General features: G+C 29.8%; 1 long non-coding RNA gene across 1 annotated transcript; it reads left to right on the top strand.

Annotated features, from left to right (window-relative positions):
• The first annotated feature begins 12,566 nt into the window (after positions 1-12,566).
• LOC149570026 (uncharacterized) lies at positions 12,567-13,190 on the top strand. Its single transcript, XR_016361787.1, has 2 exons — positions 12,567-12,738; positions 12,828-13,190. It is a non-coding gene; the product is annotated as an uncharacterized LOC149570026 (long non-coding RNA).
• Positions 13,191-18,079: the final 4,889 nt, after the last annotated feature.

Below are 18,079 nucleotides of genomic sequence, written 5' to 3' on the forward strand. Positions count from 1 at the left end.
GACACAAACATCTATACGAGTGACCTTAATGACACTACTCAACCATGTAAGAATTCATTGCTAATTGAAAATATAGGTGTCAATTATCTATAAATTTGATCAACTATGAAACCAAGAAACAATTCACACAAATATGCATTGCACATCCATAAAATATAGTGTCACTAAAGAGGAAATGAAGATGAGGTCCATGTAGTAAAACCATGGCCCTAACTAGTCTATGATGAAGAAAGCTCAGAGGCTGAAATATCATGTTGTTGCATAGCTTTTCTCAAGGGCCATAGCCTCATCCAACATCTGTTGACTACATATCCCTCCTTACCATAGAAACTAGAAGAATCATCCAACTTTTTCTTATCTTTCTTGGACTAATGATTGAATTCTAAATTTATCTTCTCACTTGTATGTACAACAAGAGCTCGAGCTTTGGAACTTTTTAAAATAACCATCTTTATAAATTCTACCCATGCACCAAAGACTCGATGAAAGAATCAAGAGTATGCATCTACCAACATTCTCCTATCATAAGCTTGATTGTGTTAAGAGAAAAGACAAACATAGCATATTGTGGACCCAATTTTGACAAAATTGTAAGAATTAATTTACTTTCTTGTGTAGATTTTTTTCCATTATAAAGCTTTAAACTTTGTGAAGAAATCTTGAATATTATCAAAATTACTTGGATCTAATGAGTTGAGCACATTTTCAAGGATGTGACCTCATATCTCATCTTTATTCACAAAAAGAGTCTCTAATGTAGTCCAAACTTGGTTTGGAGTTGTGCATGCTTCAAAATGAAATGACAATTCTAGAAACATGGATAAGCATAGAAAACAAAAGGCTTCATCCATGTAGTTAAAGTATTTAGACTTTTGAACTACAAAATGGGTTCAAACTTTGTCCCCATGACTATTCACTACAAGCTTTTACTTTCAAGTTGAATGTAAATCTTGTGATTCCATTCAAAATAGTTGTATGGAGTGAGAAAAGAAGAGGTAGGACATTTCATTTTTGTCCAACAAATCTTATGTTTAAAACCTACAAAAATAATGCTCTCTCTCCTAGCAACTGGGCTTTAATACCATGTGAAATTTCTAGCATAGTTCTAATTGGACATAGAAACATACTTGTATAAAAATAGAGAAATTACAAAGAAAACAAGCTTTGGAAATTATTATTGTTTCTATAACATAGAAGCATCTGATGCATGCTTAAATATTTAAATCAAACTACTGCTCACAAAGCATCCATGATTTATGCATGATAAAATAGTTGACTAAATGTTTAAAACGAAATAAAATGGTAAAATTGTTGATTACAATCAGGAACTAAAACAACATTTCTCCTCCTTGTTCTTGATTGGTGCCACTATTGAGTAAGTTGTCTATAATTGACAAACCAAAACATGGAAGGTATGATGTTAGAATTAAGAAACACTAACAAAAGAGGGATTGATCTCACACATTCGATTGTGATTTTATGAATTATGTTAAATTTAAATTTTTAGTAAAATTAGTGGAGAAAAGGATTTCAAGATATTATAATAAGAATCAATAGTCATTAAAATAAAGGCATGTTCTAGAAGAGAAAATTGGAATAATGAAAAAAGATAAGTGACAAAAATATTAAATAAAAAGAAAATATATTTATGTTCATCCATCTAATTTTTAACTGAATGTGTTACCTAACTAGAGCTATAATTTATAGAAAAAGACATAAGAATAGTTGAAAATGATTGAAATAATACAAAGAGTACAACACAAAATATCTTCTAAAAACCTAAATTGGAATCCATCAATGGGTCCATCAGAACAATCTTCCCATTCTAGACAATGGGTATGTGCAGGATCATGGTGTGCCAAAAAGTGGCAATCTGAAAAATCTATAGTTCTGAAATATCTCAACCCATTTCAAAATCTATTCCAATTTTTTCCCCACCCTCCCTGATACTAAATGAAAACAATTAATATGTTTATAATGTCTACTATATCTTTTGATACAAACCTATATGGTCAACTTTAAAAACATCCTAAAAATGTGCTTTTGGCCTATTTTTATGTGATTTTTACTTCAAACATGTAGCTAACGAATTTTTTTCACCAAAATTTGATGAAATGAAAATGGTTTCTTAAGAATGTTCTTATCTTTCCATAAATCTAAGGTTAGTCAAATTATGAGTTTAGTAAGTAATTATTACTTTTTTCTAGTGGAGTTACATATAAAGTGTTGATTGACACACTACTTGAAAAACAACTATAACTTTCAAATGGTACAACATTTTTTAAATCCAAAAGATGCATCACATTCTATGTTTCTTCTACTATAAGGAAAAAAAAATGAAAAATTAAATTTTGCAGAGTTTTGAATTAGTTAAGGTGGTCAGACACGAGAGTTTTTTTATTCCACAAATACTATAGTCAAAAATTAATTAATTATTATTTATTTAGAATAAAAATACCAAAAATATGTGTCACATCTAGGCATGAGTCTACTACTTATCTAGAATATTATTAAAAAATATTATCATTTGATTTTGATTAAGGTGGCCAGACATACATCTACTTCTTATTTGTGTTCTCAATTTTTTGTAATATTGCATTAAAATTTAAAATTTTGACCAATCAATTTTATTTTTTGAGATAAGTCTTAGTAGTTTAGAAACTAGATTCAATTTTCTAGAGAATCTTTTCTCTCAACTTTTTGATATAAAGTTAATAACAAGTAGAAAATTGCAAGTCAAGTTGAGATAACCTTGATTTTTTTATTCTTTTATTGCCACTTAAGAGAATAATTTGGTTGGCTGTGATCCTGCACATACCCTAATAAGAAATTGACTATTTTTTCATGACTAGAAGTTCACTTAGCCACTTGTGTGTTGGGTCTTGATATATATATATATATATATATATATATATATATATATGTATGTATGTATGTATGTATGTATGTATGTATGTATGTATGTATGTATGTATGTATGTATGTATGTATGTATGTATGTATGTATGTATGTATGTATGTACATATATATGTATATGTACATATATGTATACATATATGTACATATACATATATATACACATATGCATACATACATACATATATATATATATATATATATATATATATATATATATATATATATATATATATATATATATATATATATATATATATATATATGTACATATATGTCCATATATATATATATATATATATATATATGTATATATATACATATACATATACATATACATATACATATATGTATATATGTGTGTGTGTGTGTGTATATATATGTATATCTAGATATATACATATATATATACATATATATATATATACACACACATATATATATATATATACGTATATATATATATATATATATATACATACATATATATATATATACATATATATATACATACATACATATAGGTATGCATATCTATACATATACATATATATATGTATATATATGTATATGTATACATATATATGCATATATATACATATATATACATATACATATATATATGTATGTATGTATGTATGTATGTATATAGAGAGAGAGACATACATACATATACATATACACGTATGTAAACACACACACACACACACACACACACATTGCACCATCTGAAAATGGGCACACTTCATTTTGAGACCTTTCAACCCTTCTTAGAGTGGTTTTGGTTTGTTTTTGTCTTCTCTCCTTCCATTTCACTCTTCTTTGTCATCTCTTTCTTTCCAACATGGTCTACTAGTGTCATTTTAATACTCTTTTCACCATATCTCTTGTTTAGTCAATTGTCTCTTAATTTCACTCTCACTACCTACCAACACTTTTTTTGGTGTTACTGACTTTTCCACTAGGACAAGGTCGACCTAGGTCAACTTAGTCCCCTATGATTGTGTGGTTCAGGGCCCAAAATTTCTTGAGTTTACCAATTAGTTTAATTAACTCCTAGTTAGCCTAAATTGTTTTCCCACTAGAAAACTAGTTTAAAAGGAGGCTTGGGAGATTCAATTTAATATCTAATTCTCTAGTTATCTCATCTGCTTCTTGCATCAAGCTTCTTCATTCAAGGTGGTAGTCGACTATTCCTTTAAGAAGTATATCCATCATTTCAGTCCATTCGAGTTCTTCTATTATTCATCCATCACATGTCACATACATTTCCATACATGAGGTTTTGTCTTTGTTGATTTCCTTCTAGTTTTCTTCGAGTCATGTCTATTACACTTACATACTTGATCACATATCAATGTCAATTGCATCTATGAAGGTTATTGTATCTTTCACTTGATATTATTTAGATCTACTACATGCAAGCATTTCTTTTATTAATTACATTTCAATTTACGGTTAATTTCTTACCTAGGTAGGGATTGACCAAGACAAGCCCTCATCAAACTCCAACAACAAAACCCTTGTTTTGTGGGTTGTTTTGTAGGATATCAATTAGAGTTTATAGATCTACAACTTACTTTTTAAGAGCTTTTCGAAGAATTCATTTTAAGGTCATTGAACTTGGCCAACCTAGTTGTAGGATGTCTTCTCAAGTTAGCCTAGTCCTTGAGTCTTCATTTTCATCAAAATTTATGGGTTTTGTTCCTTACGTCATTTTTTCTGAGATCTATAAACATGTATTTAAAAATAGTTCAGATCTATGGGTTTTAAAGATAAAATATATCTTTCTCTAATCATTTAAAGGTGAGTCTTTCACATTTTTTTTCCATTCATATCTTTACCCTATATCTATATCTTAATTGGGCTAACTATGTACACAAAGCTTCTAGATTTACATTATTTGAGCAATTAGTTCAATTTCACATTCACATTACACTATTAAGGTGTAGTGGCTGCCCCTAGTTCACATTTTGTTTTAATTGCCAAACTCTTTTAGGCCAGTTTTATAGTTGATGTTTAGTAGCATTACTTTTAGATTACCAAATATTATTTTACATTCAGTTTATTATATAGTGAGATTACTTGGTACTCTATATTTCATGTATGTATGATGATTATTTAGTGTTTTCAGTTATCGATGATGATTATTTAGATGGTTAATAATCACATGTGCTTTCTTATGGATACTTACCCCATACTGCATGTGTATGGTGTGCGTATTTGTTTTCTTTATGTATGGTGTTTCTGATGTGGTTAAGGAAGGGAGTCGTAGTCACCTGCTAGCCAGGATCTACACGATGCACCACTTCCTGCCATTGATTGTTTAGCTTAGAATATTGTGTTTGTACATGCATGGATTTTATGTAGGTTGCAAGTACCGGGTATCAACTTCCCTAAATTGCCAGGATGAGTGTACCCTATTGCAGTATCTCAATGGTAAGAGAGGGGAGATAAACTCTTAAATCCAAATCCTAAACCTTTTAGCCAATTGTCCTAATTGATAATTAGGACAAGTATCTGAGTTAAGTACCCTCTGAATGCATCAAATGATGTAATTTCGTGATTATAACCCTTTAATTGATTTAGTATGTGTTTTGCTATGATGGGTTTTCGTATGTTGTCTGTATGAGTCTTTGGTGTATTTTCTATTAATTAAGTCTAATTAAAAGATTAATTAATGATTTGATTTAATGGAAAATCATTATGACATTTTAATATTTAATTATATTTAATTAATTGAGAAATTAATTAAATAAAAAGAATTAAATTTGGAGATTAAAGTTCAAGGATAAATTTAGAATGAGATAATATTTATTTAATTTAATAATAATATATTTAGAGTTCATTTCTAAATAAATGATAAATATTATTGTTATTTAAGTTAATTAAATATTTTATCAATTAAGTTTCTAAAATAAAAATTAAAGTGGAAAAGATATTAAATTATTAAAAGTTTCTAGATCGCATGATGCGAGCATGAGTTGAAAATAAAATAAATTAATTAAAAGATAAAATAAGTGGGAATAATAATGTTATTTTAATTTCATAAAGTGCGCATGAGTTTAAAAGTAATAATGATTAAGAATAGAAGTCAAGTGGAAAAATTAAATAAAGTTATTTAATGATTCATTTAATGTGCATTAAAAAGATAAAGCAAAGATTAATACAAGTTAATTTTAGAGTTAACTCAGTTGAGCAAAGAGTCCTTTCGGGTGAATGCACAATTAGTGCCCCAATCTGAGGAGAAAACTCCTTATTACAACTTTGGGGGTTCATTTTGGAGGGACGGTGAATTTTGGAGACACGAAATTTTGGGGAGACAACTTTTGGAAGCGAATTTTAGAAGAAGAATTCTAGGAAAGATTTTCAGAGGAAAGTAATTGAAGAGGAGAAAATTCTCTCATAGTTTTTCGAGGATTTCATATTAGCATCAGGACCAGGTAGGGTCTTGTGCTTTGATTGTTGATTAAATACGCAATTACTCTTTCCTGTCTTCTTCGTGTTTGTGGATTGTAAATCCAACTTCTCTATGATGAAAGTTTAAAACTTTTCAATATAGTGAATTATTAATTGCTTGTCGATAATTTTTGTATACGTGAAGAATAGTAGAGTTATCAGAAACCCTCGTTTTCTAGAATAAAAAAAATTAGAATTTATTTTGGGAAGGGTTTGGAATTTAAAATTGAAAATTATAGATTGAAAACTCGGATGGTTAAAAAATACTTTCTCCTTTAGAGTAAAGATGAAAAACAATATTTAAAAATAATAATAATAATTATATCTATATATATATATATATATATATATATATATATATATATATATATATATATATATATATATATATATATATATATATATATATATATATATATATATATATATATATATATATATATATATATATATATATATATATATATATATATATATATAAAGAAAGATTGTTAATGAATTTAAATATTTATAAATTGTATAAAATAAATAAAATTCGTTTTTTAAAAAAAAAATTAAAAAAATTGTATGATAGCAAAGTTTTGTTTTTATTTAATAACAAACATTTTCAAAAAAAAAAAAAAATATATATATATATATATATATATATATATATAATAAAATAGGGAGGGGCAGCTTAGCCACCCCCCCTACTCCCTTTTTCATTGACTAATGGCTATAAAAGCTGGCGGCTGCTGTGCAGTCGTACCTGCGACTGTGGTCGCAGTACGACTGCAACAGCAGTCCACATGATTGCATGGACAACGATTTATATAATCGCTTATATATATATATTAATTTGTGCCCATTCCAATATAGTTGGAATTCAATTTTGGTTTGTAATAATATAAATTTTGCATTAATTTTTATAAAAAAATTTAATTGTTATTTGAATTAATATTATATATTAAAAAAAAAAGATTTTTATATTATATATAATTTTTAATATATATTAACTTTATTAATATTTAATAATGTTTTATTATTAGTTTTATCAACATTTAATAATTTAACTATTAATGCATTTTAAATATAGTTTTGTAAATATTAATTTATTAATAATTTTGATTAAATAGTAATAAATTGATCATCAATGAAGATATTAATATGATCATTTAGACTTATAATTATTAATTACTTTAATGAAAATTAATTTAATTAAAGTTAATTAATGATGAATTCTATTTGAAAATAAATTGTAGAATTATTGTTTTAAAATATGATGGTAGGGTAATTCTAGTTTCATTCGAACAAGTAAATGGGTCAACCTATAGGGTAATCTAGAAATCTTTTGAACTAGAATCATACCATGAAACTAAAACTAAAATGTTACATCTCAATAGTATATTATCAATCAAACCAAACTTGATACCTACGTTTTGTTTTATGTATGTTGTTTGTGTTTTGGGGTTTTTGGTGTTTGTCCTAGTGTTGGCCAGTTTAGGTTGTTCCCAAAGGCTCGGGGTTGTGAATGTGATGTTATGATGATTTGGTCTCGATCTTTCTTAACCCGACCATGGTAATGTGATGGAGTGTTCTATGATATTGATGTTTTTACTAGTTGTTATTGCTTTCTAGTTTCTTTGTGTGAAGCTAAGGTGTATGTATTCGAGTTACCTGACTTAACCATTTTTGAGTCATCAATTAGTTATATTTGATTTTTCTTCCAGTTGCTTGGGAGGACTAAGATGTTTTAAGTGATTTGTTCTTGATGTTGTCATGTTGTGACATGTTTTGACTTGACCATTTTGGAGTCTTCAATCAGTTTTGTGTTCTATTATTGGGATTCTTTCTGGTTGCTTGTTGGAGAACCATGGGATATTGTGATTTATCATTGATGCCTTCATATGCTGATAGAGATTTGTTGTGATCATTATGATTATTATTTGATGCTATTCAGTTTCTCATGGAGAATTGGTGTGATGATTGTGGATTATATTTATGATGTTTTCAGTCACTTGTATAGGATTGAGGTGATTTTATTATGATTCTTTGATTCGTGAGTTCATGAGCCTAGGGTAGGTTATCTATGTGTAGTGTTGGGAAGTGGCTTGCGATGGGGGTCGGGGCCCTAAGAGGCTACTTGGAGAAACCCATTGTAAGTTTTTTTAACAAGTAAAAACATCTCACCTAAATACTAACTTAAATGAACCTAATAAGATAACTGTATGTTCTCTCCCATGCCTTGAGTGCTAGTACAGACTAGGATAAGGTAGAGAGAATGGTTGGTTACGACCTTGCATTTCGTAGTATGCCTCATCAGTACGAGAGGATACTAGTGGCCACAGGATCACGAGGGACCCGAGATTCTTAAGGGATTGCTCGGGTAACTTCCGACGTGACTTGTGCGATGACACTTTCCCGCTTGCATAGTAGGTTTCCTACGTGTCTTGTGTGCCTCTGGGTCTAGATGTCTATCTATGTTGGAATCTTTGAGTTAGTATACTTTTAGGATTTTCTAGACTTAGAGAGTACTTGTGTTTTTTTTTTGATATCCTATTTGGGACTTAAGACTATCTCCACAGTGCGGTGAGAGTGGGCCATTTAGGTTCCACGCAGTTGGGTGGTAGTGCTTTTTACTCTTACCATTGAGATCCGTCTATGGTCACTGTGGCTGGAGCTTTCTTGGTTGGCATTTACTTTCATTCTGTTCATGGATTATTATGATGGATGGTTAGATTTTATGATGGATGTTATATCATTATGGATGTATGGATGTATCATGTATATTATTAGTTTCATTTATTTTATTGTACTTTGTATCATGGATTCAAGGATGGTGTATCTTTATTTTATATATGTATATTCTTTTAAGCCTTTCATACCCTGTGACATGTACAGTGGATGATTGAGCATTCCAAATTAATTTGCCAAGAGGCATTCGGAACAAATGTATATTATGGACATTGGACTTTCTAATTATTCTTTCATATGTATGTGGTAGTTGTTAGCCTTAGAATTAAATAAATTTAAATGTGACTCAACATCTTGGGATCCTTAAGGAATGTAACCTGTTATGTATGTTTGTTGATGATTATATGTTATTGCTTCCGATACTATGTGTTTGATGTGTATGTTATACTTTCTTAATTTTTTTTTAAAAAATGTTTAGCAAACTTAGTAAAAACTTTAGGTTAATTCTTTTGGGTCCCTTGGCGGGGTGTTACATAAGGGCCAAAGAGTACATTTCTTTATAATGCATTCTTCCTTGTGATTTGAATTTAGAATCAACGCCATTATTCCTTTCATTCTTAGCTAATCTAATTTCAATCATAAGTGGAATCATACTTGGAAATTCTCCTCTTTCCTTCACATGCATATTTGAATGGCTTAGTGGTTTGGAAACGTGGAGACCTCCAGTCTAATTTAACTGCCTCATTTTTTCAAATAAAGCATATTTTAAGACTATGATTAGAATTTTATGTGGATTTTTCATTTATCTTCTAGATTACATTAGAGATTATGTTAGCAATCACCCCAATCCTAATCCTAATCCTATGCCTTCTTTTCCTGATAATGAAACCCTTTCTACATTTCAAACATCCAAGGTATGGTTCATGATTTTGATATTTCTCAATTTCTAAATGAGCCATCTCCCACTTCACCTCCTCTTAGTTCTCAACCTTCTTTCCATACCACTTCTATAATTCATCCTTACACTAAATTCTCTCATACTTCTTGTGCTATTATATTTTCTCCTTCTACCCTCTATTGTATGTATACTAAAGGTTATAACATTATATCTCAACAAGGTTATAAGGGTTTAGGTCTTGGTATTAATGAGCATGGTATTAAGAACCCTATTGACTCTCCTCTACAAAATCATAAGTGAGGTCTTGTTCATATTCATTCTTCTTCTCCTCCTCCATCTCAACCTCCTTTACATCTTCTTCTTCCATTTCCACACCTTTCTCCTATTGATACTAGGGAAGCATTAACCTTAAGGGTTTATTATCACCTTTTGCAAGACCTTAGATTACAATATCAACCATTGATTTCAAATGTTGTTTCTATAATTGAATTTCCTTTTTGCCATAGTAATGTACATTCTCTTCGTGATTGTATAGAATTTATCATCTATATTCATGGTAACATTGAAGATGGTAACCTTTCCTATACACAAGATATTTACTCTCTTCTTCACAAAAATACTGAGCATTTCTAACCCCTATTGTCACCACTTCCTATTATTTGGCATAATGTGTTTAGGAGTGGTACAATAGGCCCCTCTCTCATTGTTCACCTTTACTGGGGGGAAAGGGTCATTCTTTCTTTGGATTTATTTTGATTATGTGATACCTAGATATCCTTCCTTAAGTATATATTTAGTATTGATATAACCTCTTATGTTACATTTTTAGGATCGAGGCATAATCTGACCTTTGATATTTATACTTCATCTTTCAAATTAATTTTTAATGTTTACAATGACTTCCCTTTTTAACGAAAATAATGGGATGCCTTTTTGTACACCTTTATTTAGGATACCTATCACACTTTTCACCTCATGCCAATGACTTGTACAAAATAAATCTAGTGGACCTGTTTCAAATCACCATCACATATTATAAAGAAATAATTATTAAAAGTAATGATCTTTTGAAGAAATCACTCTAGCATGAATATCAAAAAATTTGTTTGAATGTGAATTCAAGATCACACATTATATTACTTTTCCTTTATTTCTCCATCATTTACTTCACAGGCATTATGTCTAACATTTTGTTATCATTGATCAGATTAGCTACTAATGAAGTCCTTGGGGGTTATAAAATTAAAGTGTGAACCCTCCACCAAAGAAAAATGAAGATCTCATCACCTCATATATATATATATATATATATATATATATATATATATATATATATATATATATATATATATATATAAGCTATTATGGATCACAAACACTATTCCCTTGAGGCTAACATAAGCTCAACGAGTATGGTATAATAGGATTGGCTCATATTTGATGGGCAACATTGGCTTTAATAAAAGTGATGGTTAATCCACTCTTTACATCAAGATAATTGATGGTAAAGTTTTTATTATTGTCTTGTATGTAGATATATGGAAACTCCAAAAGACTCTCTTGGCAAGCAGGCAAGAGGATCCTGACATATGTGAGTAGTACCAACGGATTTGGTATCTTGTATAGTGTTGAAAATGAACATGGGTTGGTTGGATATATGGATAGTGATTGGGCTGAAAGTTTAGATGATACGAAGAGCACTTTTAGTTATGTATTTCATATGGGTTTGAGAAAAATCTCATAGGTATCCAAAAGGAAACCAATTGTTTCTCAATTTACTGCAGAGGTTGAATATATAGCAGCAAATAGAGCAGTGTGTCAAGCTATTTGGTTGAGAAGAATCTTGGTGGATTTGAAGGAAGAACAAGAGGATGGAGCTACAATTTATTGTGACAACATTTCCTCAATAGTTTCAACAAAGAATCTAGTGTTTCATGGAAGAAGAAAGAACATTGAGGTATCATTTTTCATCCAAATATAAATTTATGAATAAAAATAAATTAAAAGAAAATACAAATCCTATCCACACACAAAACAGATTCATTAACATGTGACCAATCTCACATCCACAATAAACGAAACAACCCACAAGATTAAACAAGTACATTACTAATTTTGACCTATCATATCTATACTAACATGGGTCTATATTAGTAAATGTGTGGCTAGTCTCAATCTCCCCAAAAAATATTAAATTAAATTAAATACATACAAATTCAACAAATACTTTGACCAATTCCAACTCTACATTTATTCCACATTCTTTCCACACTCTTATCCAAACTTTACAATTTTTTCTACATTCTTTCCACAAGGCCACCTCTCCAACTAAAAATAATATAGTAATTCCTTCCAAAGAAAATTGTAGAGAATAAGACTAGTTTGCATGATGATATGAACATAGCATGAAAACAAATAATATCCGTAGAAACTCACCGTAGAGATATGGTACAACTTGCACTGCAATAAAAAGTTGAGGGCGACATTTCAGTGACAAATTTCCATCAATCTTCCTCTCGAATCTTGATCTATTTCACACTTTTTCTTTACCATCTATGGTAGATTGTTCTCTATATAAACAGGTAAAGACAATGCATTAAGGCATTGTGAGAACTTGCTTGTTTATTATAGCAGTGTCATCTCAAATCCTGCGCATTATTATGGTATGCATTAATGTCTCTTCTAAACAGATTCATGGCAGCAACAATGAAGCGGAGAATGAATAGAAGAATCACCAGAACAAATAAGACAAGTAAACAAAAGAAAAAGAAGAAGAAAGCTCCATTACTAGGTTTGCATAGATTGTAGATGGTGCATAAACTATATTATGTAATTAGATACCTTTATTATATGATATATTTTGATGTCTGTTATTGCCAGATTCACAGAAGCAACAGTAAAGAAGACAATCAAAAGATGGAATATCTCTTTGGCTACTGGGAAGTGTCATCTTAAATCCTGCGCATTAATATATCTTTGGTTCCTTGCAGATTTGTAGCAGCAGTAATGAAGCAGAGAATCAAAATAGGATTCATAAAAAAAAATTAGTAAGTTAAACACATGGATAGCTAGTATGGCAGAATAGTGCAGGACTAGTGTTTGTATCCTAGATTTTCCCCCCTAATTTTCAGCTTGGATGTGGAACTGTTAAGTATAATAATGGATTGTAGGTGTTAGCTTAGTGATATATGGAATGTTTTATTTATGTTGGTCAATATCTCAGCTATTTTTAAAAGGCATGCACTCCAATTTAGCACTACTTTTTCTTCTTATAGTTCTTTCTACTATTGTTATTAAGAAGAAAGTTAAATGGAAACCACTAATCATCTCAAATGTTTCTAGATTCATTATGGTTTGTATTTCTATTAATATAATATATTTTTTTGACTATTTTTTATAATTTTTCTATTTTATTAATTACAAGTAGTAATGTTCATTATCTTGAGTATTTTTCTTGGATTTGACTTTGCATCTTTACGTATTGAAAAAAAAAAATTGAATATAACAATAATTCAATGAGATTTTTTTTTCTCAAAGAAATGATCAATTACACTAGATTTCTCAATGTAGAATCTCTATTCTAAGAATTTACTACTTTTTAAATTTGAGCACCAATAAACACAAATTACCAAAATCCTAGATCTAGCTTTACTTATAATAGATATATTATATTTTGAATTCAACAATAATTTTAATCTTTCACCTTTAAATTTTTTTATAAGAACAATATTGATTTGGGTTGTTCGAAGCTTATACATCTGGAGTTGCAATATAGCATGGCTTATGTCATCAATTTTAAGGCATTAAGATTTTAGAAATTCCTTTATTCTTGATAGACATTGTAGAGTGTATTGGTGGCTTTTGTTTGTGTATGTAAGAGCCCTATGAACGAAAATTTTGCCCAGGGGAACTCTTCGAATTAGTAAGGGATTTTCTACCCTCTTCACTCTATGTCTTATAGGGGTAATTCCAATATGATATCACTTCTTTAATGAAGGTAAGCCTGCATTGTCCCAAAGGGCATTTATATGGAGTAGTCTTGCAACTAAAGGAATGTTTACCTTGTCAATTTATATTAATATATAATACATCTTTCTGTAAAAGAGAGAATGTCTTTTTAAAATGTTTTGTAAAAGAGGGAATGCACTCTTAATATATAATGTATCATTTTGTAAAAGAGGAAACCTCGTCTTAATGACCCAATACAAGGAACCTATAATTTTGGAACAGGACTTCTATCTGGGGTTTCCTTCCCCTTTCCTCGAGTGCCCATAATTGAATAGAAAAATAAATCTTTCACATATTTCTCTAAGTTTAATGGTAAAGTTTATATTTTATGCACCTAAACAATGTTAGATTCAAATCTTGTAGAATAAAATAGAATTCTTTCACAATCTTCATAACTTTGAGTATAATATATTGAAGGATAATTATATATAAGCTAACTAAAATGATATCAATTGTTTTTTATAAATAAAGTAATAATTGGACATTACAAGTAATTGGAATAATTTAAAGTACTAGGAAGCTATATTGGTTTTCATTATGCAGTAAAGTTAAGAGCTCATAAAATATGGATAGTGTAGAAAATAATCCAACCATTAATAATATTAATTACTAAAGAATGGTTATGGAAAATAATGAATCAAGTGCTATACATCTTTATTAGTCCTTGCCTTTAGGCAGGGAACTATAGTTTTCAAATGACTTCTCTATATTAATTCTTTTCTTGAAAATTATGAAAGATCAAAATAATTTCATCTATTCTATGATATGAACAATTTTGTTTCACGAAAATTAAAATAGTTTAATCTATTTTTTACCATTGGCTCTAATCTATTTTTTTGGTTTACTTGGTATAAGAGGTGATTGGGCTTGCAAGTCTTTGATCTGACAACCAACTTTGGAAAAAAATGCTTAACATAAAGCTTGTTTGCTCCAAATTTATAAAACTTATTTATACTAATTATGGTTTTCAAATGATCATGCTTACTTGTTCATTTAAATTAATGACTTTTTTTCTTTAGAATATTGAGTGGATTGCTTGATGTTGAAATGATTATCTAATGGATTAAGATGCTTTTGGCGGAGACAATTCAATGTATGACTCTAGGTTTTTCTTTTGGAATATCATTGATTAATTTTATAAATGTTATCATCTATTACTTAATAATACAATTATTTTTGAATTTTACTATGAGGGCTTTTTCATTGCTATTTCAGTTGAAATCCAAATCCCTTACTAGATATATAAAAATTACATTCTAAAAAGAATTATGTTATTCCTTAAGATAGCTCCATGCTCTTAACAAAAGAAATGTGGTGGGTGGAATTTTGATTCCCCAAATCTTTTGAAACGTTAGGTTTGTGAGATTGTAGAAAATTACTAAATATTTGATACATTAATTGATTGATTGAAGGTAAACATGAATTGTAACTTTTTGGTGAACCAAATTTGATGAGCATATAGTGAGTAAGATTTGAAGGACATACATACCAAGTGGGACTGCATTGTAACTTGTGGAGAAGTAATAGCTAATGGGAATATGTGATTGGCATATGTTGTGGGTGATACAAATTTGATAGAATTTGGGTTTCTTTGTTATGCTTCTTGGTAGTACAGAATATTGAAGTTTTTTGTAAAGGATGATGGCCATCTAGAAGGTGGATGAGATAAAGAATAATTAGATTTTGTTTTTCCAAAAGTAGAGAGAGTTCATAATGGTGAACTTGGATCCCTATCCTCTTTTCCTATACCATTTCTAAGATATCCACAAACATTTTCAAGATCAATGGACATCTCTACAATCCATTTTTTCTACTTTTGAAAGATTGGATTTTCATATTCTTATTACAGTCTAATTGCAACTTTTTTTATTTTTTATTTTTGTTGTAGATGTAGAAAATACAACTTCACAACATAATTTTTTTCTTGCCAAACAGTGGGTGCCGAGTGATAGGCAGTGGGTGTCAAGTGAAGGTTTCTTGATAGTAGTGGATGTCAAGTTTCTTGAGAACAATGGGAGTCAAGTGACTCAATCGTGCCAAAGGATGGTGAAGCTCGACAAACTCAACACACGACCAACACTATGACCGAGTGAACTTGGTCAATGAAGGGACTAAGTGAGCTCAATTTACTTAGAAAGGAAACTTAGTTAGAAAAATAAATGAACTTAGTAAGCATAGCAGGACTTACACTGACTGAGTTGCCAAAAAGAGACCTTGATTAAAGAGTGAACCGAGCAAGTTAACTATAGACTTGTAGTCTAATATTTTCTACCATTAAAACACAAGAATAAAGATGGAGATCTTGCAAATGTAATCTTCTCAAATAATTAATGCAACATGCATAATAAATAGAAAGGAGAACAAAGAGACAAAACAACCGAATGGACTAATATGTGGTGTAGGGGCCCTAGGTCCTAAATAATGTGGTCAAACAACAATAAGGAGAATATTGAAGGTTAATAAGTTTCCAAGATGATACAAGATAGTTTAGGCATTATTATCATGCATGTAAGCAAGCTGGTTTCATTTTTTAATAAGGTTAGAAGCATAGTCAAAGGATGGTCAAGAATTGGTCAAACATTGGGAGTTGACCAAAAATCATTATTTTCAAGTTTCATCAACTTTTTCCATTTTTTGGTAGAGTATGGTAGGCATTGTGAAGTTTTTGTGTTTAGATTGTGGAAAATTTGTGAAATTGCAATAAAAAGTTATCATGCAATTTTTTTGCAAATTTCTTGCAATTTAGAAGTTCAAAGGTCAAAATTCTATTTTGGGATTGAACATGAGTAGAGGAAGATGTATGGTCAAGGATAAATTATTATAAAAAAATTATCTTCCACTTTGTAAAAGAAAAAGATGCGATGAATATAAATTTGGAATGAAAGTTTATATCTTTTGGAGGAAAAATTGCTCATAGTCAGCAAAAAACTTTCTAATTTTATTGTTGAATCAATAGCAAATGATTGGTTATCATTTTTTAAATTTTTATTTTGATGCACTAAAAAATTGGTTAGTCGAGTCAAAAGGAAAATCTTGTTTGTTTTGGATTTTCTTGATTTGTTGTTTACCCTAAACTATGATAAGGGTTTGTTGAGAAATATTATATTTCTTTGAACCTCCTTGACAAAATCTTCTAGTGCCTAGTGAGAAGGAAGGTTTTTTCTTAGGAAAAAATTTAAATTTGGATTACCTAGGATCCTTTATGTGATAGAGTAACCACAACAAAATTTGAACCTTTTGTTACCGCTTTTCAGTGTGTTGTTTGTCTCAAATCTTAGCATAGAGGGTAGCTTGTGAACTTCAAAGGTTGGAGTTTCAATTTAAATAGATAAGGGATGGTTATTTCAATTTTTTTGGAGAAGGAAAATTCATCTTTGGTTTTTTTTTATGAGCAAACAAGACTAAACGATGTTTTTAGATCTTAAATCCTAAAAACTAGGGTTCATAAGAAAAACGCTTTCGAGTTGAGACCTTGAACCCATCTTTGGGATTTAGATATGGTTTTTATTGTAATAAAAAATTATTCAATTTTTTTGTAGGGATTTTTATAATTTTGTGGAGTTTAGAGTATTTTTTGGGTAAGACAGGGCTACTAGGATTGAGCCCCTTTTAGGCCTCCTAGTGTAACTTGTGATTTTGGTCTTGTAAGAAGCCCTAGACTTATTAGTTGGCCAAGAATCTTGGTGGAATAGTAAGGAATGATTTATTAGGATGCATGGTAGTTTAAGATCCTAGAGGATGCAAGTGAAGTGAGGTGTTTGGGTGGATTTGTGATTTGAGAAAGTTGTTGGGCTACTTGGAAGATAGGGTGAGTTTGAGAGGATGAAGTTGGGGTGTGTGTAAGACCATTTCATCTCTACCCTAGTCTTGGGTTGGTATCTAGGAAGGGTTATTGGGATATCCTTGAAGTTTCTACCTCTTACTTGCATTAGTATGCTTGCTTTCTTTCCTTCTATTTATAAATGGATTCAATTGAATACAAATCTTGGAGCATAGGGCTTCAGCTAGAAACAAAATTCTTTAACCTACAACTTGTACTTGAAATATAAAGTTGTGAACTTCAAGGCTGCATTCAATAATGTCTAGAGCAACCACTACTTCATAGGGGAGAAAAATGAACTTAT

The sequence above is a fragment of the Cupressus sempervirens genome, chromosome 3, assembly GCF_028749045.1.
Source record: "Cupressus sempervirens isolate cs-2001-9-10 chromosome 3, ASM2874904v1, whole genome shotgun sequence".
Classification (NCBI taxonomy): Eukaryota; Viridiplantae; Streptophyta; class Pinopsida; order Cupressales; family Cupressaceae; genus Cupressus; species Cupressus sempervirens.